General features: G+C 33.2%; 1 non-coding gene across 1 annotated transcript; it reads left to right on the forward strand.

Annotated features, from left to right (window-relative positions):
• The first annotated feature begins 16,786 nt into the window (after positions 1-16,786).
• On the forward strand, positions 16,787-16,890 carry LOC130953695 (small nucleolar RNA R71). Its single transcript, XR_009075861.1, has one exon. It is a non-coding gene; the product is annotated as a small nucleolar RNA R71 (small nucleolar RNA).
• The last annotated feature ends 8,784 nt before the right edge of the window (positions 16,891-25,674 follow it).

Genomic DNA, 25,674 nt, shown 5'->3' on the forward strand with positions numbered 1-25,674 from the left:
CCTATTGCCTGAGATCGACTTAAAGGTGGAGTCACACTTGGTTGAGGGGTCTTCAAACTTGACCCTCTATACGTCGAATTGGTTGCCTTTGGCGCGCCTGCTCTTCCCTATGAGCCAATTCTTTCTTCATTCTCTCTTTCTCAAAGATTGATGCTGCTTCAGCATCAAAGACAGCATTACACCGTGGATACAGAGATACGTCCCGGTCTTTGATCATTTGCTGAACTAAAAAATCCAACAAACCATCCCCTGCTTTGGGATACACAGATCTCACTTGTGACTCGAAATCATCTAGAGCCACATCAAAGTCATAGGACATGCCAACCATGTTCACTCAAAGCATGGCTCGACAAAGCTGGCATCAGCATCGGAGGGATCAACATCAACCTTCATTTCTTTCTTGCCATTATCGAATTTCAATTGTCCTTCCATTATTGCTTCCTGAATTAAGTCCTTGAAACGAACACAACTGTTAGTCGAATGACTTGTTGCTTGGTGAAACTTACAATAAGGCTTACCTTTTAAATCTTTCACCGAAAGTAAAGTTCTAACCTCGGGCAGAATTAATTGTTTATCTTTAAGCAACACATCAAAAATCTGATCAGATTTCGAAATATCAAAACTATATTTCTTTTCACTTTTTAGTTTTGAATCATTCGACTTTTCATTATTAGGAAGCTTTTTAAGCAAGGAACATACATATGGAGGGCCTTTCTTAAGTTCGGCCAGATTGACTTCTGTTTCAAAATCGAGTTCCTCCTCTGAGGACTCCATGGTCACATAAGTAACTTTCTCTTTTCGAGTAAAAGGTTTACTCTTCGATCTTTGCTCGATCCTATACTTCTCTTTCTCTTTTTTCATGAGTTCGGTCTGACGAACTTTTTCAACCAAATGGGCTAAATCGGGGATATGCACATTAAGCAGCTTTCTACGCATATAAAACCCTAGCCCCATAGTTGCTATTTTCACTATCTTACTCTCAGGTAATGACACATAACATCTACTTCTAGCATTCTTAAAACGTATTAGATAATCATCCATGGTTTCACCATCTTCACTTTTCAAGGCCACTAGATCAGAACTGCCACATTCATTTTCCCTCGAAAGAATTGAGCGTGAAAAGCAGTTTCTAACTGATTCCATGTTATTATCGAATTTGGTTTGAGATTCGAAAACCAAGTAAACGCATTCTTCGTTAACGAAGAAGGAAAAAACTTTATTTTCAAATTTTCATCATTTGCTAAGTTCCCGATCTCAACCAAATATCATGCGACATGTTCAGTAGTTGATTCTTCGACCTCCCCAACAAACTTTGTGACTATCTTTGAAGTTTTTACCCCTCTTGACACTTAAGCCATTTGAACAACTTGGGGAAAAATAGACATAAAATATAAAACCAACATTCATACCAACTCGATTCAAGACTTCCTCCACAATTCTGGTGACTTGATAACGTTCACCGCCACGATTAGCACGTAATCTGGACAGAACCTCATCTACATTTTTCCCATGAGGAACTATATAAGGATTCTCTTCATTAACATCAATATTCACATTTTGAAAAGCATTTCTGAAACTTTCATTATTTTCTTTGGCATTATGCCCATCACCCTCATTATAATCAACAATTCGAGCAATTCATTCAACTTGTCTAGCAAGACGTTCAAATTTTGATTCGTGATCAACCATCATCGGATTCAGAATTATGGTCATCTGTTGAGTCAATAAATTGACTAAATCATGATGATTTTCCTCTACCTGTTGCCGATATACTACCATTGAATTAGCAGCATTCGAAGTAGAGCCCACATTATAATCACGAGAATACTCAGAATGTTGTTGTGGGTTTTGAGTGTTATTCACTCCACTTGTATTCCCAAAATGAATGGACGAAACGAAACCACCCATAGGAGGAAGACCATAAGGAGGCCAACCAGCGGTCAGTGGAGGCTGATATGGTGGCAAAGTACCACATGGACGAGTATTACGTCCTATATTTCCAGTGTGAACAGTCGTAACTACTATACTTTCAGTTTCAATTGAACCTTCCAAACGTGAAGTCACGTTCGCTTGTTGCATGAATACTGGTATGGTATCATTGATGGATGAACCACCATTCACATCTGATAACTCATCAGCCATGTGAATGATCTTTCCACTTCGTAATCGCATACACTAACTAACACATGGAAATATCTTTTTGACTCACTTCGATTTTTAAAAGCTGTCCTACTGGGCGTGCCAATTTATTTTGTCGATTTTTAGCAAATTGATAGTGGTTCGATATCTAGTGGTCTAGGAGCGAAACCTACTCGTCTTTGCAGGTACCAGTTTTCTAAAAGTGCATCAAGTGTCTTCGATTAAATGGATATTGGGAATAAAACAAAATAAAATTTGTAAATCAATGAAAGGGAGAAACAAGTTAAAGTTTTCAAAGAGAAAATATGCTGAAAATAGAAAGATTTGCATTGAAATGAAAAGAAAGTAATAGAATGCCTTCGACTGGGTCAAAGGACTTTGACATGAAAATTTAAAGATGCAGAAAAGAGTAAAATAGACAAAGAAGATAAAGAATACTAAAAAGATAAATTTACTTGAAATGCAAAGTTTACAAAAGGATATATTAAAAGAATAAAAACATAGAAGGAACCCGACAGAAAAGTTAACTCGATTGCAAACTCAGGAATTCTCTGGGATGTGAGTGTGCTTGAGTGTTTTTCTGAGTTCAAAGTTCTAACCCTTATTCCCTAAGACTTCCTAATATTTATAATCTTCTTTTGGTAATTGACAATCAATTACCATTAATTACAATATCACAGCCTTGAATGCATTCTTCTTGATAACAGTTCCTGCCGCTTGGCTATAAACGTTTCCCGTGATTTTCTCGTGTAATGGGAGCCTTTAACTTCTGCACTACTTTAACTGCCCGATGTCTTCATTCGATTATCATGTTCGAGTACCTTGTTCGATTGAACTTGCCCGATTTGAAAGGCTTTGAAATCGAATCCGCGTCAAGTACCTCCGTCTAATACTTGTACGTGTATCTTTTCGAAAACTGCCTATGTCTTCGATCGCTTTACCACTTCGGATCATTTGCCTTCATCGAAAATATTTTTTCGATCAACACTAATTAATTTCATTGATATAAAACATAAAACATAAAACTTATACTTCTAAATCTAGGGTTTTTTATTTTAATAAATTAATTAATTATAATGATTACTGAAATAAATAATTTCAAAAATATTTACTGAAATAAATATTTTCTTCTTATCTTGTTTACATTGTAAACGAGATAATTTTGCATGTATTTCGTTTATAGTGTAAACTAGATACTTAGAGTTTTTCAATTCTTATATATTTCGTTTACACTGTAAACGAGATATATATATTTATAAATAATTATATATAATTTTTTAAAATAATAAAAAATATTAATAATTTAAATTGGACCAAACTCTTATAAATGAAATATTTTAAATAATAGAAAAATAAGGACAATTTTAAATAATAAAAAAGATAAACAATTCATAGAAAAGATGAATAGTCCAACTGTTCACTATTAAGGGTGTGTTTGGCAATCGCGTTTAAGGGTGTATTTGATATAAAATTGCCAAATATAAATAATGTTGATACAAACTTACTTCTATCCAAAATCAATTTTATAAAATCACTTTTATTCAAATTTCAGTTTGACAAACCACAATCCAAACACACACTAATAGTTTATTTTCCTCACCGTTAAAATAAGTGAAAGTACACACAAGTACACTATTAAACTGTCCGTACGATTATCTTTTTTTAACTACCCATTATTAATATTAGGTGAATGCTATGGTGTCTAAAAAGTGGTGCCTATTTACTAAAAAGGTTAAAAGTTAATATTTAATTTAAAAATATAAAAATAAATTATTTTTAAAAAATCAAAACTTATCACAAAAGATAAATTAAGCAAAAATTAAGCAACAATTGATAGGCACCATAGAATTGATCTTGATATTATTGCTTCTTCCATTGACTTACTTTCATTCATTGACGGTTTTTTATTAGGATTTATATAAAAATTAAAAATTTTATTTGTTGTATGAGAATACATAAAAAATCTCGTTTATTACATGGAAGTATATAAAAATTTGAAATATAATTTAAATAACATTATTCCATAAAAAAACTCAATAAAAATGAATTGATTGATTGGATGATTTCTATTAATGAATAAGAGTTAATAGTGGACAGTTTAATATGTGTTTTCAAAGTAAATGTGTTGACGTGCTGATTTTAAATGGATGGTGTATTTGAAACAAGTACTTATTCCAAAGTAAACGTGTTTCATCTTTCTTATTATTTAAAATCCGTTCGTTTTTCTTATTATTTAAAACATTTCATTTATAAGAGTTTGGACCAATTTAAATCATTAATATTTTTTATTATTTTTAAAAATTATATATAATTATTTATAAATATATATATTTCGTTTACCGTGTAAATAAAATATATAAAAATTGAAAAACCACACGTATGTAGTTTACACTATAAACAAGATACATATGCAAAATTATCTCGTTTACCGTGTAAACAAAATAAAAGAAAAATATTTATTTCGATAAATATTTTTTAAATTATTTATTTCAGTAATTATTATAATTAATTTATTTATTAAAATAAAAATTCTCTAAATCTAAGATGAAATAAACTAATAAATGATGAAAGAGAAAGTCTTAGAGTATCAAACTATAGATGTGAGAGAAAATAAACATTGTTGTATTATTGATTAAAAAATAAAAACTTAATACACCACTAAAAAATAATAAACTCCACAAATTCTTCCCTTATAAATAAGCGCAAAATCCTCAATTCTCACCTCCAAACCACATCAAAACATTACATAATTCTCTATTTAAACTAAATTGAGATGGCTTCCAACAAAAATGTTACATCCGTATCTTTTCTCTTTTTCCTCCTCTTTCTATTCACTACCGTGAATTCTACCACCTTGGTGCCTTCATGGCATGCGGCGGGCCAACAATGCCCTATTGATACCCGACAATTAGCGGCGTGCGCCCCAGTGTTGGCCACAGGTCCAAAGGGTAAACCACAGCAGCCATGCTGTCATTTTCTTGCACCCCTGGTTAAGATTGATGCCCTTCTATGTGTTTGCATTGCCCTTAAAGACAACGTTCTCGGCAGCAACCTCGACATTCCACTCTCCGTAAGGATCATTCTTAAGAACTGTAGGCAATGGATCTCTTTGCCGTGCCCTGACGATATTTAAATTTACATCCATGGTGCATGCACTACGCGGATCTATGAAGTGTCAGTGATCGTCATCATCATCTGCGTGTCTTTTGTTCTTTTTTCGCTTTTCTTTTCTTTCATGTTTAACAATATGGATGGTATTAGCTTCCTGCTTATTTGTCATTTTCGTATGTTGGAAGGACTAAGACGACTCTGTTGCATTATGACTACTGAGTAATGATCTGTAGTCTATTATATCTATTATATATCTCTAATTTTAAGGTTAAAATGTGTTAAATATTATGAAATTAAATTTTTCTTTCTAAAATCAAAGAACTCTTTCCTCTTTTTAATTTTTTTACTTACTCTATTTCTCTTATTTTTTTATTTATTCTATCTCTCTTATATATTATTATCAATAACTAATTACGAATTTAACAATCAAAATATATAACATAATATTCTCTAATTGTATTTAAATTAAATTAAAATTAAAATACTAAAATTAAAATATAGTTATATTATATATATTTATATATTATTAACTAATTTAATAATTAAAATGTGTCACATGACACTCTGTTATTAAAATTTAGAAAAAATATTTTTCTCTAAAATTAGTAAACATCTTTTTTATATTTTCTTATCTACCTCTATTTTTTTTTCTATTTCTCTTTATCTTTCCCACTCTGTATATAATTTATAATTCATATTTATATTAGTAAGTTGACAAATCAAAATGTGTTACCAGATATTTTCATTATAATTAAAATAAAAAATTTTCTTAACTTCCAAAATTAACAAACTCCCTCTCTCATTCTTCTTCTTTATCTTTCTCTCTCTTTTCTCTCGTTCTTTATTTTTTTCTACCTTTATGCACAAAAGATAAAATTAACAACATAATATAATTTAAATAAAAATATTATTATATACATATTTTTATTTAATTTTAAATTTTTACTACTTATATTTTTAATATATAATTTCACTTCTTTTCTTTTAAATATTTATTACATATAATTTTTTAAAAAATATAATATTATAATTAAAAGTTAAAATCAAGATTCAATTGTTTTAAAAAAAATGAGTTAATTATTATAACTATCAATATAAATTTTTTTATGTTAATATATAATTATATTTTTATATATATAGAAAAAATATTATTTTTAAATAGTAAGCATAAAAATTAATTATTTCTATTTTTGCAACAAACTTAATATCTAATCAAATATAAAAATATACACGTTAAATTCTTTCAAATTTTAGATAACGAATATTAAAATTAAGTAAAAAAATTAAACTCTTTCAGTTAAAAATAACAACTAAAAATTTTATTATTTAATTTTGTTTAAGACTCCGGTCTTCTTGGCTAACAGGGACTTTTCTCACTTACGATCATTTTATAAAAGTAGTTTAGTGCTATAAATTTTTTGTCATAATCTATAATACTATAATCGAAGTAATTTTAAAAGATTTATATTTTCGTAATAGTATTACGAGTAAAAATGCTAGTTGTATAATAAATTAAAACAAGTTTTGTGATTCTTAGTTCAACAAATTATTTGCTTTACGTTTTTTCTTCTCCTCTGCCTTCTTTTCGTGTCATTGCAGCATATTTTATTTTATTTTTATTTTTATTTTTTTAAGGTTTGTTTGAATTTAAAAAAAATTTCAAATGATTTTTTTTAAAGATTTAATATAAAAATAAAAATAATTTTATGTTTGAATATCTCATGTAAAAATTTTTTTTATCTATCAATTATGTTTGGGTATAATAATATAAAAATACTTTTTTATTTATTTATTACATGAAAAATATAATTTTTTTTAAAAAAATATCTTTTAAAAAAAGAAAAATTACAATTTCTCAAAAAAATATTTTTTATTTTTTTAGTGTTTTAATTTTACTACTAAAAATTTGTCAAACACACTAAAAAAAAAATCATTTTTCATTGAAGAAAGATATTCTTTATTAAAATAATGACGCGTGGTTTGAAAAACAAAAAACATAAACAAAAAATTAACATCCAAACCACTTAACTACAACACTAGAAATTTCTTAATTATGATACAAAAATTTTTTTAACCAATTGAAAATTATCATAAATAAAAATAATATAAAAAATTTATTTTTTGACCATAACACAAAAAAATTTTTAATCACGATATAGTATCTATGACAAAATTCATATATGTTTTTCTGTTAGTTTACTTATCTATCTTTTATTATATTAAATTTCCAAATTGATAGTGGATATTTTTGCCTATAATAAATTCTTGAATATTATTGAATTGTTAGTTTTTTTTGTTGGGTATATCTAAAATGAGCTCAATATTTATGTGTTTATTGAATGTGTCACATTTATATAAATTATTAGATTTTATTAGATTAAAATCAAAGGCTAATATAAAAGAAGAGTATTGATGGGCTCTAATAAATAGAGAATATCATAGTACATAAATAAATACTTTAAATGAATACTTTAATACACAATACTTTAAATAGCAACAAAATCTTTTATTCTTAAATAATAAAATATAAAATATATAAATACAAAATATCTAAATATTTTTTATTTATTAAAATTAATTATTATATAAAAAAATTTTATAATATTAAAAAATTATATTAAAATAATATTTTAAACTATAACATAAAAATATAAAATAATTAAAATTTTATTTTATATTATTTGATAAATAATTAAATTATTATATTTAAAATTTATTAATTAATTATTTTTATTAAAAATATTATTATATAATATAATTTTTCACAAAAATATTTTTAAAATATAATTCACATATATATAGGATTGTATAATCTACGTATATATATCATGTATTATATATAATATTTTAAATAAAATATATTTTATTATATATAAGTTAATAGTAATTAGTTAGTTATTACTTATTAGACTATTAATTTTATTTAACACATTTCAGATACTTCTATATCGAATAATGTCAGTTTAATTGATCTTTAAGTCCTGTTTGGTTTTTTCAGCATACTTCACTGTGAGAGTTTGATTTGGGTAGTGTGCTGAAGAAAAATAAAATAAAAGAAATCTTTATGGTTTACAGAAGTAAGTGATTGATGCATAAATCCTTTTTCGGGGCCCACTTGGTGTGTGTTTGGGCTGAATTTGATCTATCCACGAGTTGAGGCTTCTCTTGGAGTTGAACGTCAAGTTGTAACGTGTTTTGGGCGTTCAACTTTGGTTCGTGACGTATTTCTGGTGTTTGACTCCAAAATGCAGCATGGAACTGGCGTTGAGCGCCAGTTTACGTCATCTAATCACGAATAAAGTATAGACTATTATATATTGCTGGAAAGCTTTGGATGTCTAATTTCCAATGTCGTTGAGAGCGCGCCATTTGGAGTTCTGTAGCTCCAGAAAATCCATTTCGAGTTCAGGGAGGTCAGATTCCAACAGCATCAGCAGTCCTTTGTCAGCCTCCTATCAGAGTTTTGCTCAGGTCCCTCAATTTCAGCCAGAAAATATCTGAAATCACAGAAAAATACACAAACTCATAGTAAAGTCCAGAAATGTGAATTTAGCATAAAAACTAATGAAGACATCCCTAAAAGTAACTAGATCATACTAAAAACTACCTAAAAACAATGCCAAAAAGCGTATAAATTATCTGCTCATCACAACACCAAACTTAAATTGTTGCTTGTCCCCAAGCAACTGAAAATCAATTAGGATAAAAAGAAGAGTATATATTATAAATTGCAAAATATCAATGAATAGTAATTCTAATTGGATGAGCGGGACTTGTAGCTTTTTGCTTCTGAACAGTTTTGGCATCTCACTTTTTCCTTTGAAGTTTAGAATGATTGGCTTCTATAGGAACTTAGAATTTCAGATAGTGTTATTGATTCTCCTAGTTAAGTTTGTTGATTCTTGAACACAGCTACTTTTATGAGTCTTGGCCGTGGCCCTAAGCATTTTGTTTTCCAGTATTACCACCGGATACATAAATGCCACAGACACATGACTGAGTGAACCTTTTCAGATTGTGACTCAGCTTTGCTAGAGTCCCCAGTTAGAGGTGTCCAGAGCTCTTAAGCACACTCTTTTTACTTTGGATCACGACTTTAACCACTCAGTCTCAAGCTTTTCACTTGGACCTATGATGAGCGGATAATTTGTACGCTTTTTGGCATTGTTTTTAGTATGTTTTTAGTATGTTTTAGTTAGTTTTTAGTTAAAATTCACTTTTTTGGACTTTACTATGAGTTTGTGTGTTTTTCTGTGATTTCAGGTATTTTCTGGCTGAAATTGAGGGACCTGAGCAAAAATCTGATTCAGAGACTGAAAAGGACTGCAGATGCTGTTGGATTCTGACCTCCATGCACTCGAAGTAGATTTTCTGGAGCTACAGAAGTCCAATTGGTGCGCTCTCTTCGGCGTTGGAAAGTAGACATCCTGGGCTTTCCAGCAATGTATAATAGTTTATACTTTGCCCGAGATTTGATGGCCCAAACCGGCATTAAACGCCGGAACTGGCACAAGAATGGGAGTTAAACGCCCAAACTGGCACAAAAGCTGGCGTTTAACTCCAAGAGAAGTCTCTACACGAAAATGCTTTAATGCTCAGCCCAAGCACACACCAAGTGGGCCCGGAAGTGGATTTTTATGTCATTTACTCATCTTTGTAAACCTTAGGCTACTAGTTCTTTATAAATAAGACATTTTGCTATTGTATTTTCATCTTGGTTCTTCTGGTTCCCTCTTTGGGGCTGAAGCCAATGATCACTTTTGTTCTTATGTATTTTCAACGGTGGAGTTTCTACACACCATAGATTAAGGTGTGGAGCTCTGCTGTACCTCGAGTATTAATGCAATTACTATTGTTCTTCTATTCAATTCAGCTTGTTCTTATTCCAAGATATTCATTCGCACTCAAGAACTTGATGAATGTGATGATTATGTGACGCTCATCATCATTCTCACTTATGAACGCGTGCCTGACAATCACTCCCGTTCTACAAGCAAATAAGGCTTGAATGTTTATCTCTTGGATTCTTTAATCGGAATCTTCGTGGTATAAGCTAGAATTGATGGCGGCATTCAAGAGAATCTGGAAGATCTAAACCTTGTCTGTGGTATTCTGAGTAGGATTCAATGATTGAATGACTGTGACGAGCTTCAAACTCCTGAAGGCTGGGCGTTAGTGACAGACGCAAAAGAATCACTGGATTCTATTCCAACCTGATTGAGAACCGACAGATGATTAGCCGTGCCGTGACAGGGTGCGTTGAACATTTTCACTGAGAGGACAGGACTGTAGCCACTGACAACGGTGATGCCCAACATACAGCTTGCCATGGGAAGGAGTAAGAAGGATTGGATGAAGACAATAGGAAAGCAGAGAGACGGAAGGGACAAAGCACCTCCATACGCTTATCTGAAATTCTCACCAATGAATTACATAAGTATCTCTATCTTTATCTTTATGCTTTATTCATATATCATCCATAACCATTTGAATCTGCCTGACTAAGATTTACAAGATGACCATAGCTTGCTTCATACCAACAATCTCCGTGGGATCGACCCTTACTCGCGTAAGGTTTATTACTTGGACGACCCAGTGCACTTGCTGGTTAGTTGTGCGAAGTTGTGTTTATACCATGGTATTGAGCACCAAGTTTTTGGATTCATTACCGAGGATTATTTGAGTTGTGAAAAGTAGTGATCACAATTTCGTGCACCAACCTGCATGCCACAAGCACATGGTTAGAGACAGCTTGATTTAGCCGCTTAGGCCTAGATTTATTTCCTTGGGCCCTCCTATCCATTGATGCTCAAAGTCTTGGATCCTTTTTTTACCTTGCCTTTTGGTTTTAAGGGCTATTGGCTTTTTCTGCTTGCTTTTTCTTTTTCTTTCTAAAATATTTTTTTTCACAAGCTTTTGCTATTCACTGCTTTTTCTTGCTTCAAGAATCAATTTCATGATTTTTCAGATTATCAATAACATTTCTCTTTGTTCATCATTCTTTCAAGAGCCAACAACTTTAACATTCATAAACAACAAGATCAAAATTATGCACTGTTTAAGCATTCATTCAGAAAACAAAAAGTATTGTCACCACATCAATATAATTAAACTAATTTCAAGGACAATTTTCAAAATTCATGTACTTCTTGTTCTTTTGAGTTAAAAACATTTTTCATTTAAGAGAGGTGAAGGATTTATGGAATTTATTCATAGCTTTAAGACATAGTTACTACTACTAATGATCATGAAGTAGAGACACAAAACATAGATAAACATATAACATAAAAACCGAAAAGCAGAGAAAAATAAGAACAAGGAATGAGTCCACCTTAGTGGCGTCTTCTTCTTGAAGGACCAATGATGTCCTTAAGCTCTTCTATGTCCCTTCCTTGCCTTTGTTGCTCCTCCCTCATTGCTCTTTGATCTTCTCTAATTTCATGGAGAATGATGGAGTGCTCTTGATGTTCCACCCTTAATTGATCCACATTGTAACTCAAATCTTCTAAGGAAGTGTTGAGTTGTTTCCAATAGTTGTTGGGAGGAAAGTGCATCCCTTGAGGCATCTCCGGAATTTCTTGGTGATGAGCTTCCTCATGCGTCTCTTGGGTTCCATGAGTGGGCTCTCTTGTTTGCTCCATCATTTTCTTAGTGATGGGCTTGTCCTCCTCAATGAGGATGTCTCCTTCTATGATAACTCCAGCTGAGTAACATAGATGACAAATAAGATGAGGAAAAGCTAGCCTTGCCAAAGTAGAGGACTTATCGGCTATTTTGTAGAATTCATGGGAGATGACTTCATGAACTTCTACTTCCTCTCCAATCATGATGCTATGAATCATGATGGCCCAATCCACAGTAACTTCAGATCGGTTGCTAGTGGGGATGATGGAGCGTTGAGTGAACTCCAACCATCCTCTAGCCACAGGCTTGAGGTCCAGTCTTCTTAGTTGAACCGGCTTGCCTTTGGAGTCTCTTTTCCATTGAGCTCCTTCCACACATATGTCCATAAAGACTTGGTCCAACCTTTGATTAAAGTTGACCCTTCTAGTGTAGGGGCGTGCATCTCCTTGCATCATGGGTAAGTTGAACGCTAACTGATGAATTGGATTTTTGACGGTTTAGAATTTACAAATGAATTCTCGTTGCAAGTATAGTTTCTAAACCAATCACTAATCCTTTCATACAAAAAGTTGTTTGTCACTAAAACAAACCCCTAAAATTTATAAACCGAAGTATTCAAACCTCGGGTCGTTCTCCCTAGGAATTACAATAAAGTGTCTTGTTATTGGTTGTGAGTTATTTTGGGGTTTTTGAGATTTTAGACAAGAAATATAAATGGCAAAGAAAATAAACTAACAACTAACAAAGCTCTTGGAAAGATATGAGAACTAGAAGTCCTATCCTAGTTATCCTCCTCAATTGTGATAACAAATTGTCCATTGCTCCCACTTAGTTAACCTCTCACCATGGAGGAAAGTCAAGTGGATGAATCAATTTGATTCCTTAAGTCCTAATCAACTCCTAAAGGAAAGACTAGCTTTAGAGGCATTCAAATCAATTAGCAACTTCTAATTATCAATCAACAAAGGAATTAGATAACTCAAGAGTCACTAATTACTCTACCTAGGCCAAGAGGAACAAAACCTACACTAAAATCCAACCAAGCATTTCATCAAACACTTGGAAGGCACAAAAGAAAAGCATAGTAATTTGACAACAAGAATGAAATCTAACAACAATTATTGAAAGGAATTAACAACAACAATTAAAGGAAACACATTTATTATGAATTACCTTGATTGAATTGAAAGAGAGTAGAAGAAACAAAAGTAGATCTACATCAAAATACAAGAACAACATAAAGGAAATTACAACAAAAGAATGGAAGAAGAATGAATGTAACAACAAGGAATTGAGAAGATAGAAGTAGAAGAAGATGAATTAAAATCTAGATCTAAGAACTAAACCTAATCCTAATCCTAATCCTAGAGAGAAGTGAGAGCTTCTCTCTCTCTAGAAACTACTTCTAAAACTAAACTAAACTAATGGTTAAAGTTAGTTGATTCCTCTTCAATCCTTGGCTTAAATAGCATCAGAAATGAGTTGGATTGGGCCCACAAGGCTTCTAAAATCGCTGGCCACGTTTTGCTTTAAGTGGACCAGGTGGCAGCAACGGCGCGTGCACGTACTATGCGCGTGCGCGCCACCATACGTGTGGCAACTATGGCAAATCTTATATCGTTTCGAAGCCCCGGATGTTAGCTTTCTAACCCAACTGAAACTGCATTATTTGGACCTCTGTAGCTCAAGTTATGGTCGTTTAAGTGTGAAGAGGTCGGCTTGACAGCTTTCCAGTTCTTTCATTTCTTCATGAGTTCTCCAACTTTTCTTGCTTCTTTCTTCATTCCCTTGATCCAATCTTTGCCTCCTAAACCTTAAATCACTTAACAAACATATCAAGGCATCTAATGGAATCAAGGAGAATTAGATTTAGCTATTTTAAGACCAAAAAACATGTTTTCACTCTTAAGCACAATTAAAGGAGAGGTTATAAAACCATGCTATTTCATTGAATAAATGTGGGTAAAAGGTCATAAAATCCCTTAAATGAAGCATAAGATAAACCCTACAAATGGGGTTTATCACTAACCTCACATTTTCCAGACTAAAATCTAAGTATTTCCCCCGAACTATTGTAAGATAATTCTTTGGACTCGGGTTCACACTTTGATCATGGTTCCTAGTGATCCATGCATTGGCATAGAACTCTTGAACCATTAAGATTCTAACTTGTTGAATGGGGTTGGTTAGAACTTCCCAACCTCTTCTTTGGATCTCATGTCGGATCTCCGGATACTCATTTTTCTTGAGCTTGAAAGGGACCTCAGGGATCACCTTCTTCTTGGCCACAACATCATAGAAGTGGTCTTGATGGACTTTGGAGATGAATATTTTCATCTCCCATGACTTGGAGGTGGAAGCTTTTTTATTCCCTTTCCCTTTTCTAGAGGATTCTCCGGCCTTAGGTGCCATCAATGGTAATGGAAAAACAAAAAGCTTATGCTTTTACCACACCAAACTTAAAATATTGCTCGCCCTCGAGCAAGAGAAGAAAGAAAAGAAGAAGAAGAAGAAGAAGAAAATATGGAGGAGAGGGGGAGAGGTGTATTCGGCCAAGAAGGAGAAGAGAGGTGTGTGTTGTGTGAAAATTAAGGAGAATGGAGGGGTTTATATAGGGAAGTAAGAGAGGGTAGGTTCGGCCATTTAGGGTGGGTTTGGGTGGGAAAGATTTTTGAATTTTGAAGGTAGGTGGGGTTTATGGGGAAGAGTGGATGGATGTGAGTGGTGAAGGGGGTAATTGGGAAGAAAGATTGAGGTGATTGGTGAAGGGTTTTTGGGAAAGTGTGTTATAGGATTAATTAGGAGGTAAGGTGGGAATATGTTGGGTGGAGATCCTGTGGGGTCCACAGATCCTGAGGTGTCAAGGATTTACATCCCTGCACCAATTAGGCATGTAAAATGCCTTTGCATGCAATTCTGGCGTTTAAACGCCGAAATGATGCACGTTCTGGGCGTTCAACGCCCATGTGTAGCATGTTTCTGGCGTTGAACGCCAGTTCCATGCTTGTTACTGGCGTTCAGCGCCAGCTTTCCTCAGGGCATATTCCTGGCGTTCAAACACCAGGATGTTGCTTGTTTCTGGGGTTCAGTGCCAGATCCATGCTCTGTTCTGGCATTGAACGCCAGCCAGATGCTCCTTACTGGCGTTTAAACGCCAATAAGTCCTTCCTCCAGGGTGTGATTTTTCTTCTGCTATTTTTTATTCTGTTTTTAATTTTAATATTTTTTCGTGACTCCACATGATCATGAACCTACTAAAACACAAAATAACAATTAAATAAAAATAAAATTAGAGAAATAAAAATTGGGTTGCCTCCCAACACTAAACTTAGAGTTTGATTGTGGGGGCTCTGTTTGACTCTGTATTAAGAGAAGCTCTGCATGCTTACTCTCCCTTGTTACAGAAGGATAGCCATGTGCCTTAAACACAAGGTAGTCCCCATTCAATTGAAGGACTAATTCTCCTCTGTTAACATCTATCACAGCTTCTGCTGTGGCTAGGAAAGGTCTTCCAAGGATGATGCATTCATCCTCCTCCTTCCTAGTGTCTAAGATTATAAAATCAGCAGGAATGTAAAGGCCTTTAACCTTTACCAACACGTCCTCTACTGATCCATAAGCTTATCTTAATGACTTGTTTGCCAATTGTAATGAGAATAAGGCAGGTTGTACCTCAATGATCCCCAGCTTCTCCATTACAAAGAGTGGCATAAGATTTATGCCTGACCCCAGGTCACACAGAGCCTTGTTAAAGGTCATGGTGCCTATGGTACAGGGTATTAAGAATTTGTCAGGATCTTGTTTCTTTTGAGGTAAGGTTTGCTGAACCCATGTATCTAGTTCACCAATGAGCAAGGGAGGTTCATCTTCCCAAGTCTCATTACCAAACAATTTGGCATTCAGCTTCATGATGGCTCCTAGATATTGAGCAACTTGCTCTTCAGTTACTTCTTCATCCTTTTTAGAGGAAGAATAGTCTTCAAAGCTCATGAATGGCAGAAGGAGATATAATGGAACCTCTATGGTCTCTATATGAGCCTCAGATTCCTTTAGGTCCTCAATAGGGAACTCCTTCTTGTTTGAGAGACATCCCAGGAGGTCTTCCTCACTAGGATTTTTGTCCTTCTCCTCCCTTGTGCATTCGGCCACATTGATTACATCAATGGCCTTGCACTCTCCTTTTGGATTTTCTTCTGTATTGCTTGGGAGAATACTGGGAGGAGTTTTAGTGACTTTCTTACTCAACTGGCCCACTTGTGCCTCCAAATTTCTAATGGAGGATCTTGTTTCACTCATGAAACTTAAAGTGGCCTTAGACAAATCAGAGACTATGTTTGATAAGTTAGAGGGGCTCTATTCAGAATTCTCTGTCTGTTGCTGAGAAGATGATGGAAAAGTCTTGTTATTGCTTAGCCTGTTTCTTCCACCATTATTAAAGCCTTGTTGAGGCTTTTGTTGATCCTTCCATGAGAAATTTGGATGATTTCTCCATGATGAATTATAGGTGTACCCATAAGGTTCACCCATGTAATTTACCTCTGCTATTGCAGGGTTCTCAGGATCATAAGCTTCTTCAGAAGCTGCCTCTTTAGTACTGTTGGATGCATTTTGCCATCCATTCAGACTTTGAGAGATCATGTTGACTTGCTGAGTCAACACTTTGTTCTGAGCCAATATGGCATTCAGAGCATCAATTTCAAGAACTCCCTTCCTCTGAGGCGTCCCATTATTCACGGAATTTCTCTCAGAAGTGTACATGAATTGGTTATTTGCAACCATGTCAATAAGTTCTTGAGCTTCTGCAGGCGTTTTCTTTAAGTGAATGGATCCACCTGCAGAATGGTCCAATGACATCTTGGAAAACTCAAATAGACCATAATAGAATATATATAATATGGTCCATTCTGAAAACATGTCAGAAGGACACTTTTTGGTCATCTGCTTGTATCTTTCCCAAGCTTCATAGAGGGATTCACCATCTTTTTGCTTGAAGGTCTGAACATCCACTCTAAGCTTGCTCAGCTTTTGAGGAGGAAAGAATTTATCCAAGAAGGCCGTGACCAGCTTATCCCAGGAGTCCATGCTATCTTTAGGTTGTGAGTCCAACCATGTTCTAGCTCTGTCTCTTACAACAAAAGGTAAAAGCATGAGCCTGTAGACTTCAGGATCTACTCCATTCGTCTTAACAGTCTCACAAATCTGCGAGAACTCAGTTAAAAACTGGTAAGGATCTTCAGATGGAAGTCCATAAAACTTGCAGTTCTGTTGCATTAGAGCAACTAATTGAGGTTTCAGCTCAAAATTGTTTGCTCCAATGACAGGAATTGAGATGTTTCTTCCATCAAACTTGGACGTTGGTTTAGTGAAATCACCAAGCATCCTCCTTGCATTATTGTTGTTGGGTTTGGCTGCCATCTCCTTCTCTTGTTCGAAAATTTCAGAAAGGTTGCCTCTAGGTTGTTGTAATTTAGCTTCTCTTAGTTTCCTTTTTAGAGTCCTTTCAGGTTCTGGATCAGCTTCAACAAGAGTGTCTTTTTCCTTGTTCCTGCTCATATGAAAGAGAAAAGAAAAAGAAAAGGAAGAGGAATCCTCTATATCTGGACAAAGAGGATCCTTATTATTAGTAGAAGAAGAAAGGAATGAAAGTGGAGAATCCAATCACAAAGGTGAGGATAGAGGCAGTGATTTGGAGATGAAGAGAGGTGAAGAGAAGTGTTAGTAAATAAATGAATAAATAGCAGAAGAGAAGAAGGAGAGAATTCAAAAATTAATTTGAAAAGTTAGTTAATGATTTTCGAAAATTAAAGATAAGATATAATTAAAATTAAAATTTAAGACAATTAAAAAGAATTTTTTGAAAAAGAGATGAGATATTTTCGAAAATTAGAGAGGGAGAAGTAGTTAGGTGGTTTTGAAAAAGATAAGAAACAAACAAAAAGTCAAATTTGAAAAGATAAGAAGATAAGAAGTTATATAAGATATTTTGAAATCAAATTTTTGAAAAAGAATAAATTTTGAAAAAGATATGATGAAAAGATAAGATAAAAAGATATGATAAAAAGATATGGTTGAAAAAGATTTAATTTTTAAAATTAAAATTAATTACTTGACTAACAAGAAACTAAAAGATATGGTTCTAGAATTTAAAGATTGAAGCATTCTTAACAAGAAAGTAACAAACTTCAAATTTTTGAATCAATCACATTCATTGTTAGTGTAATTTCGAAAATTATGATAAGATTAGGAAAAAGATTTTTGAAAAAGATTTTGAAAAGATAAGATTTTTAAATTTGAAAATTTGACTTGACTTGTGAGAAACAACTAATTTTTAAAAATTTTTGACCAAGTTAACCCAAAATTTTGAAAATTTGGAGGGAAATAAGGAGAAAATATTTTTTTATTTTTGAATTTTTAATGAGGAGAGAGAAAAACACAAACATGACCCAAAACATGAAAATTTTGGATCAAAACACATGATGTATGCAAGAACACTATGAATGTCAAGATGAACACTAAGAACACTTTGAAGATCATGATGAACATCAAAAACATATTTTTGAAAAAATTTTTATGCAAAGAAAACATGCAAGACACCAAACTTAGAATTCTTTAATGCATGGACACTATGAATGCAAAAATGTATATGAAAAACAACATAAGATACAAAACAAGAAAACATCAAGATCAAACAAGAAGACTTACCAATAACAACTTGAAGATCATGAAGAACACTATGAATGCATGGAATTTTCTAAAAATTAATGCATAAATTTTAAAAACATGCAATTGACACCAAACTTAAAAATTGACTCAAGACTCAAACAAGAAACACAAAATATTTTTGGATTTTATGATTTTATGATTTTTTGTATTTTCTTTTGATTTTTTTAGAAAATCATTTTTTTGAAAAACGAAAATAAAGAAAAATTTTTGAAAGAATTTTGAAAACTTTTTGAAAAGAAAATAAAAGAAAATTACCTAATCTGAGCAACAAGATGAACCGTTAGTTGTCCATACTCGAACAATCCCCGGCAACGGCGCCAAAAACATAGTGCACGGATTTTGTGATCATCAACAATGGCTTCAATAATTTGGTAGCTCTTACACGTGAATTACACTTAGTCACAACTCCGCACAACTAACCAGCAAGTGCACTGGGTCGTCCAAATAATATCTTACGTGAGTAAGGGGTCGATTCCACAGAGATTGTTGGTATGAAGCAATCTATGGTCATCTTGTAGATCTCAGTCAGGCTGATTCAAATGCGATTGGATTAGATAATTAAAAGATAAATAAAATAGGATAGAAATACTTATGTAAATTAATGGTGGGAATTTCAGATAAGCGTATGGAGATGCTTGTCCCTGTTGAATCTCTACTTTCCTACTGCTTTCATCCAATCCTTCTTACTCCTTTCCATGGCAAGCTGTATGTAGGGCATCACCGTTGTCAATGGCTACATCCCATCCTCTCAGTAAAAATGGTCCAAATGCTCTGTCACAGCACGGCTAATCATCTGTCAGTTCTCAATCAGGTTAGAATAGAATCCCGTGATTCTTTTGCGTCTGTCACTAATGCCCAGCCTTCAGGAGTTTGAAGCTCGTCACAGTCATTCAATCTCGGAATCCTACTCGGAATACCACAGACAAGGTTAGACTTTCCGGATTCCCATGAATGCCGCCATCAATTCTAGCTTATACCACGAATATTCTTATCAAGGAATCCAAAAGATATGCGCCCGGTCTAAGGTAGAACAGAAGTGGTTGTCAGTCACGCGCGTTCATGGGTGAGAATGATGATGAGTGTCACGGATCATCACATTCATCAAGTTGAAGTGCAACGAATATCTTAGAACAGGAATAAATCGAATTGAATAGAAAATAGTAGTAATTGCATTGAAACTTGAGGTACAGCAGAGCTCCACACCCTTAATCTATGGTGTGTAGAAACTCTACCGTTGAAAATACATAAGTGATAGGTCCAGGCATGGCCGAATGGCCAGCCCCCAAAATGTGATCAATAGTCTCCTAAGATGAATAATAAAATAAAACTGAGACCAAAGATGAAAATACAATAGTAAAAAGTTCTATTTATACTAAACTAGTTACTAGGGTTTACAGAAGTAAGTGATTGATGCATAAATCCTTTTCCGGGGCCCACTTGGTGTGTGCTTGGGCTGAGCTTGATCTATCCATGAGCTGAGGCTTCTCTTGGAGTTGGACGCCAAGTTGTAACATGTTTTGGGCGTTCAACTCTGGTTCGTGACGTGTTTCTGGCGTTTGACTCCAGAATGCAGCATGGAACTGGAGTTGAGCGCCAGTTTACATCATCTAATCACAAATAAAGTATGGACTATTATATATTGCTGGAAATCTCTAGATGTCTACTTTCCAACGCCGTTGAGAGCGCACCATTTGGAGTTTTGTAGCTCCAGAAAATCCATTTCGAGTGTAGGGAGGTCAGATTCCAACAGCATCAGCAGTCCTTTGTCATCCTCCTATCAGAGTTTTGCTCAGGTCCCTCAATTTCAACCAGAAAATACCTGAAATCACAGAAAAATACACAAACTCATAGTAAAGTCCAGAAATGTGAATTTAGCATAAAAACTAATGAAAACATCCCTAAAAGTAACTAGATCATACTAAAAACTACCTAAAAACAATGCCAAAAAGCGTATAAATTATCCGCTCATCAATTACACAGTTGGTTCCTATACTTTCACTGAAATTGTAAATTGGTCCCTACACTTTAAAAATTTGTGATTGGTCCCTAAACAAAATTAAATTTGTAATTTAGTCCACACCATTCAAATAACGTTTGATTTAACAGAATACCCATCAGCATATTCGCTATTTTAAACATGTGAGTTACACGTGTTTGATAGTAAGGACTAATTTGCAATTTTAGTGAAAGTATATGGATCAACTATATATATAATTTAACCATTTGAAAATGACCAAAAACTCTCTAGGCTATCTGAACCCACCCCACCCCTCCCCACCTCTCTCACTCTCACTTTTTTCACTTTTCAAAACAGCACCTTACCCTCCACCCCTACCCCATCGTCCACCGTCTTGTGTTCTACCTTTACATTATCACCGAACCTAACCCTCCACCACCGCCCCCATCCCAACTCTAAACGCAACAACTCTCGACTACTCATAGCATCTTTGGCGACGACGGGATATAGCTTGACAAGCTACCACCTCAAGCTCCTCCTCCTCTTCATTGATTTGTAGGTTGACCTGCTCCTCTTCCTCGGAGCTCGGATAGCTACAGATGGTTTCATCAAAAGATACTTGCGACTTCGCAGGCCTCACCATGGAACAAAAACTCTTCTAAAAAACACATGACGTTAGGAAGTTTTGTGTTTGGTCAGGAAAAAAAATTAGTGACAACGAGAGACAGAAAGACACGATTGGATATGATATCGTGGAGGGGTTGAAAAATTGCATCGTTGTTGTAACGCTTAACAACGTTCTTGGCCATGGAAACCTTCTTTTGTTCCCTGCAAGAACGTCCACTATCCTTCTCCGTCTTCATAATCTCGTTCGTTAAATTTTCTAGAGGATTTAATCCATCTAAGAAACCACCAAGGAATCGCTCTGCAACCTTAAGAATATAGCGCCTTACACGCGACAGCCATGGCGTACAGCAGAAGAGGCACGACGAAAACAATGAACTAAGTTGCGATGGTTGTGTTGGGGATGGGCCTTGTCCGAGTCAGGTTTCTGTTTAGGTGTGTTGGTCCAGTTCACTTTCTAAAATAGCACCCCACCCCAGCATTTTCTATCTCTTACCTCGGTTCACTGTGGTTATGCCGAATCCACCGCATCTGTGCTCATGAATTCCTCTCTTTCTCCTGCGTTCTGCTTTTACATTATAAAAAAATTAATTTTCTTTTTTTAGCTATTCAGTTATTGAATTATAATATGTTAATTTATTACTGTTTTTATATGGTTGTGATAAATTGAGCTACTATTTTTCTGTTGATTTGTGGAGGAAATGGAAGAAGGGAGGAGAAGCGGGGGAGAGAAGGGATAATGGAAGAAGGGGGCGGGAGCGGGCTTTGGCGGTGGTGGCTCAGGGTGGTAATGGAAGAAGAAGAATAGAAACGTTGAAGAGAGGAGGAGGAAGAAAACGAAGAAGAGGAAGAAGAGGACATTATGGTAAATGTGCATTTTTTTTTACGACAAATGTCATTAAGGACCTACCTAATTACAAAATTATATTTTTGTACATGGACCTAATTACAAACTTTTAAAATATCACTACAACAAATATGGCCTTTAGCAACGCCAAATTTTGTAACACCTTAAAACCGTTCTCGTAGATAGGTTTAGACAACGATTTTTTATAGTGTTACTGTTGAATTCAACTTTTTCATTATTTTATAGTAACAAATTAAAACCGTTCTCTTTGACTATTTTAAAGAACCGTTTTATAACCATTACCATGATTTGTATTTAAGCAACGATTTTTTATCGTTGTTTAAATAATTGTACAAAGAAAATGCATAAAAATCGTTGCCAAAATGCTACACTTTAAAACCGTTCTATTAGGTGGTTTTAGACAACAGTTTTTACAATGTTGTTGTTGAAGTTCAATTTTTCATTATGGTATAGTAATGAAATAAAATTGTTATATTTGACTATTTTAAAGAATGGTTTTATAACCATTACAACAATTGTTTATGAAACAAAAATTTTCTAATATTATTTAAATAATTATACAAATTAAACAATAAAAATAAAAATAATTTTAAATAATCATATAAATTAAAATTATTTTTTCTATAAATACTGAATTTATAAAATACTCAAAAACTATTGTTATAAATACATAACAAATAATTTTTTTTAAAATAAAATTAAAATAAATTTATAATAAATATTATATATTTTTGTTATAAATATATAATAAATATTATTTAAAATAAAATTAAAATAAATTTATAATAAATATTATATATTTTTATTATAAATATATAACATATATTATTATAAAAAAATAAAATTAAAATAATTTTAGAATAAATATTATATATTTATTGAAAAATTTTTCCTCTAAGATAATCAAGAACTCTGATCTCTTCAAAAAAAAAAGAAAATCAGAGCGCGCTCTTCCTCCTTCCACCATCAACGTAACCTTAACCCACACCAACCCAGGCCATCAGATTCAGAGTTATAGCAACCCAAGTTTTTGGAAAATTAAATAATGAGTTATTTATAATTTATTATAATTATTGAGAATTTTATTTAAGGAAAATTATTTTACTGAAGATAATTAATTAGAGTTTCATAAAAATTGAAGTTTAAATTAATTAGAATTTTATTATAATTTTTATTATATTTGAATGTTTCACATAATTTCAATAATTGAAAAATAAGAAAGAATTGTATAATTTAAGTTAAGTAACCTTTATTACGAATAATTTATGATTTAATTCGAGTTTCTTATTTTTAGAAAATAATATGTTAAGAATGATTAAATTGATTTTATAAATATTGAGTTTAAGCTATTTAAAATTCTTGCGTAATTTTATTATAATTGGTTATTTTATAAATTAGAATTAAAGTTCCGGTAATAGAAAAATAATGAAAAGTTATATCACTTAATTTGAATAATTAATATTTTATATTTAAATTATATTTTATAAAATGTGATTAATATATTTAATTTTAGTCCCATTTATAGAATTAAAAGTGAGAGATCACACTTTATTCTCTCAAGTGTACAAAAAAATGGAGAGGATCCATTTCCTATAACCCCATCCCTTTATGAGAAAACGCAGAGAAGAGAGAAAGAAGCTAAGCACCGTGGGAAAGAGAAAGGGAGAAGAGGTCGCCGGCGGGGGAAGGGGAGACCGCTACTGTCATTGCCACATGACGCGAGGAGTGGGAGAGCTCGCACCGCACCTTCATCGTTGTTGACCCGTCGAAGCTAGCGCGAAGGAAGAGAAGGAAGGGGCGTTGTCTCGCGCCGTCACCGTCGCGTCTCTCTACTGTCGCCATAGAGACCGCCATCATCGTTGATTTGTGCTTGCCAGAGGAAGCCGCTGCTGCCACTGTGATGCGTGCGAGAGAAGGGAAGTCGTGCGTTGTTTCCATCGCCTTTTCTGCTCGGGGTTGTGGTCGCCGATTGGTTTCGTTGCTGCTGAAGAAGAAGACGCGTCCGAGATCAGGGGGAGTGACGCGCAAAGGAGGCTGTAACGGAGAAGGAGGACACGCTGTCTCATCGTCACCGCTGCCGTTGTTTCCATCACCGTCATGCTTCATGATCACCATAGGTTACTCTGTCATTGCTGTTCTATTCTGCTTTTTCCTAGTAGCATTGAGTTATGTTCTGTTTTCATTATTTGATTTGGTAATTAGTTCTCTGAAAATGTTGTTCTGGTTTTGTTTTGATTTTAATATTAATTTTATATTGATTTAGAATAATGCTGTGTGAGTTTGATTTGGAATTGGTTCTCTAGAAATTTTAATTTGATTTTAATATTGATTTGGTATAGTACTATTCTAATTTTGATTTGGTAATTGGTTATCAGAACATGTTGTTCTAATTTTTTTGTTGTTTTTAATATTAATTTTGGTCAATGCTCTGTTTTGGTCATTGATTTAAAATAGAAAAATATTACCACAATTATTTTGAGTCACTTTGAACTGTTCAATGCAAATAAGTTTGATTTTGTTGTTAATATTTGGATGTCATAAATGAGAAAAGTGTTTTAGTTCACTAAGTATAGTGAATTTGCCTATTTGTGTCGGTAGATAGGTTGAAGGTGCTTTTGTTACGTGGTAACTAGTGTCTTTGATCGGTTTTGTTTGATTTATAGGTGATAATGCTAGTGTGTAGTCATAGAAGTGATAGTAACATTAGTATTAGAGTTATGATTATGAATTGCTTATATTTTATTTTTTATTGCTGTTGTAGTTTGTCTCTTTAAAATAAAAAAAGGAAATCAAATAGTGCGTCTCTCTGTAGCTGTCACTATCTTAGACATTGAGCTACACTACAGGTAAAGAGCAATTGGATGAGAATGAAGGAGATAATATAGAGGAGCAGGACAAGGATTATATTAATCCAACTGAAGCTGCGGTCATAGACAATACTGTGAAAGATAATTTTTTGGTCTCCTTAAAATCATTTTATGACATCATTTCTCTTTAAATTTACTGTTGTGAAAATTTTATATATGATGACTTCTTTGTATAATAGGGATATATTTTAATAAATAATTTATTGGATCTATTAATTGGTGGGGGTGGTGGGTTGAAAAAGAGTGTTTGTTGGTGAGCATGATGATGAAAATGGTTGTATTGAGTTTTGTTCTATTGCCATTATTTGATTTGGTAATTAGTTCTCTGAAAATGTTGTTCTAGTTTTGTTTTTATTTTAATATTAATTTTATATTGATTTAGTATAATGCTGTGTGATTTTGATTTGGAATTGGTTATCTGAAAATGCTATTTTGATTTTAATTTGATTTTAATATTGATTTAATATAGTGCTATTCTGATTTTGATTTGATAATTAGTTATCTGAACATGTTCTGATTTTGTGTTGTTTTTAATATCAATTTTGGTTAATGCTCTGTTTTGGTCATTGATTTAAAATAGAAAAATATTACCACAATTATTTTGAGTTTCTTTGAACTATTCAATGCAAATAAGTTTGATTTTATTGTTAATTTTTAATGTCATAAATCAGAAAATGGTTCACAAATATAGTAAATTTGTCTATTGTAGATAGATTCAAGGTGCTTTGTTGTGGTAACTAGTGTCTTTGGTGGGTTTATTT

This window comes from Arachis stenosperma, chromosome 1 (genome assembly GCF_014773155.1).
Source record: "Arachis stenosperma cultivar V10309 chromosome 1, arast.V10309.gnm1.PFL2, whole genome shotgun sequence".
NCBI classification, from domain to species: domain Eukaryota; kingdom Viridiplantae; phylum Streptophyta; class Magnoliopsida; order Fabales; family Fabaceae; genus Arachis; species Arachis stenosperma.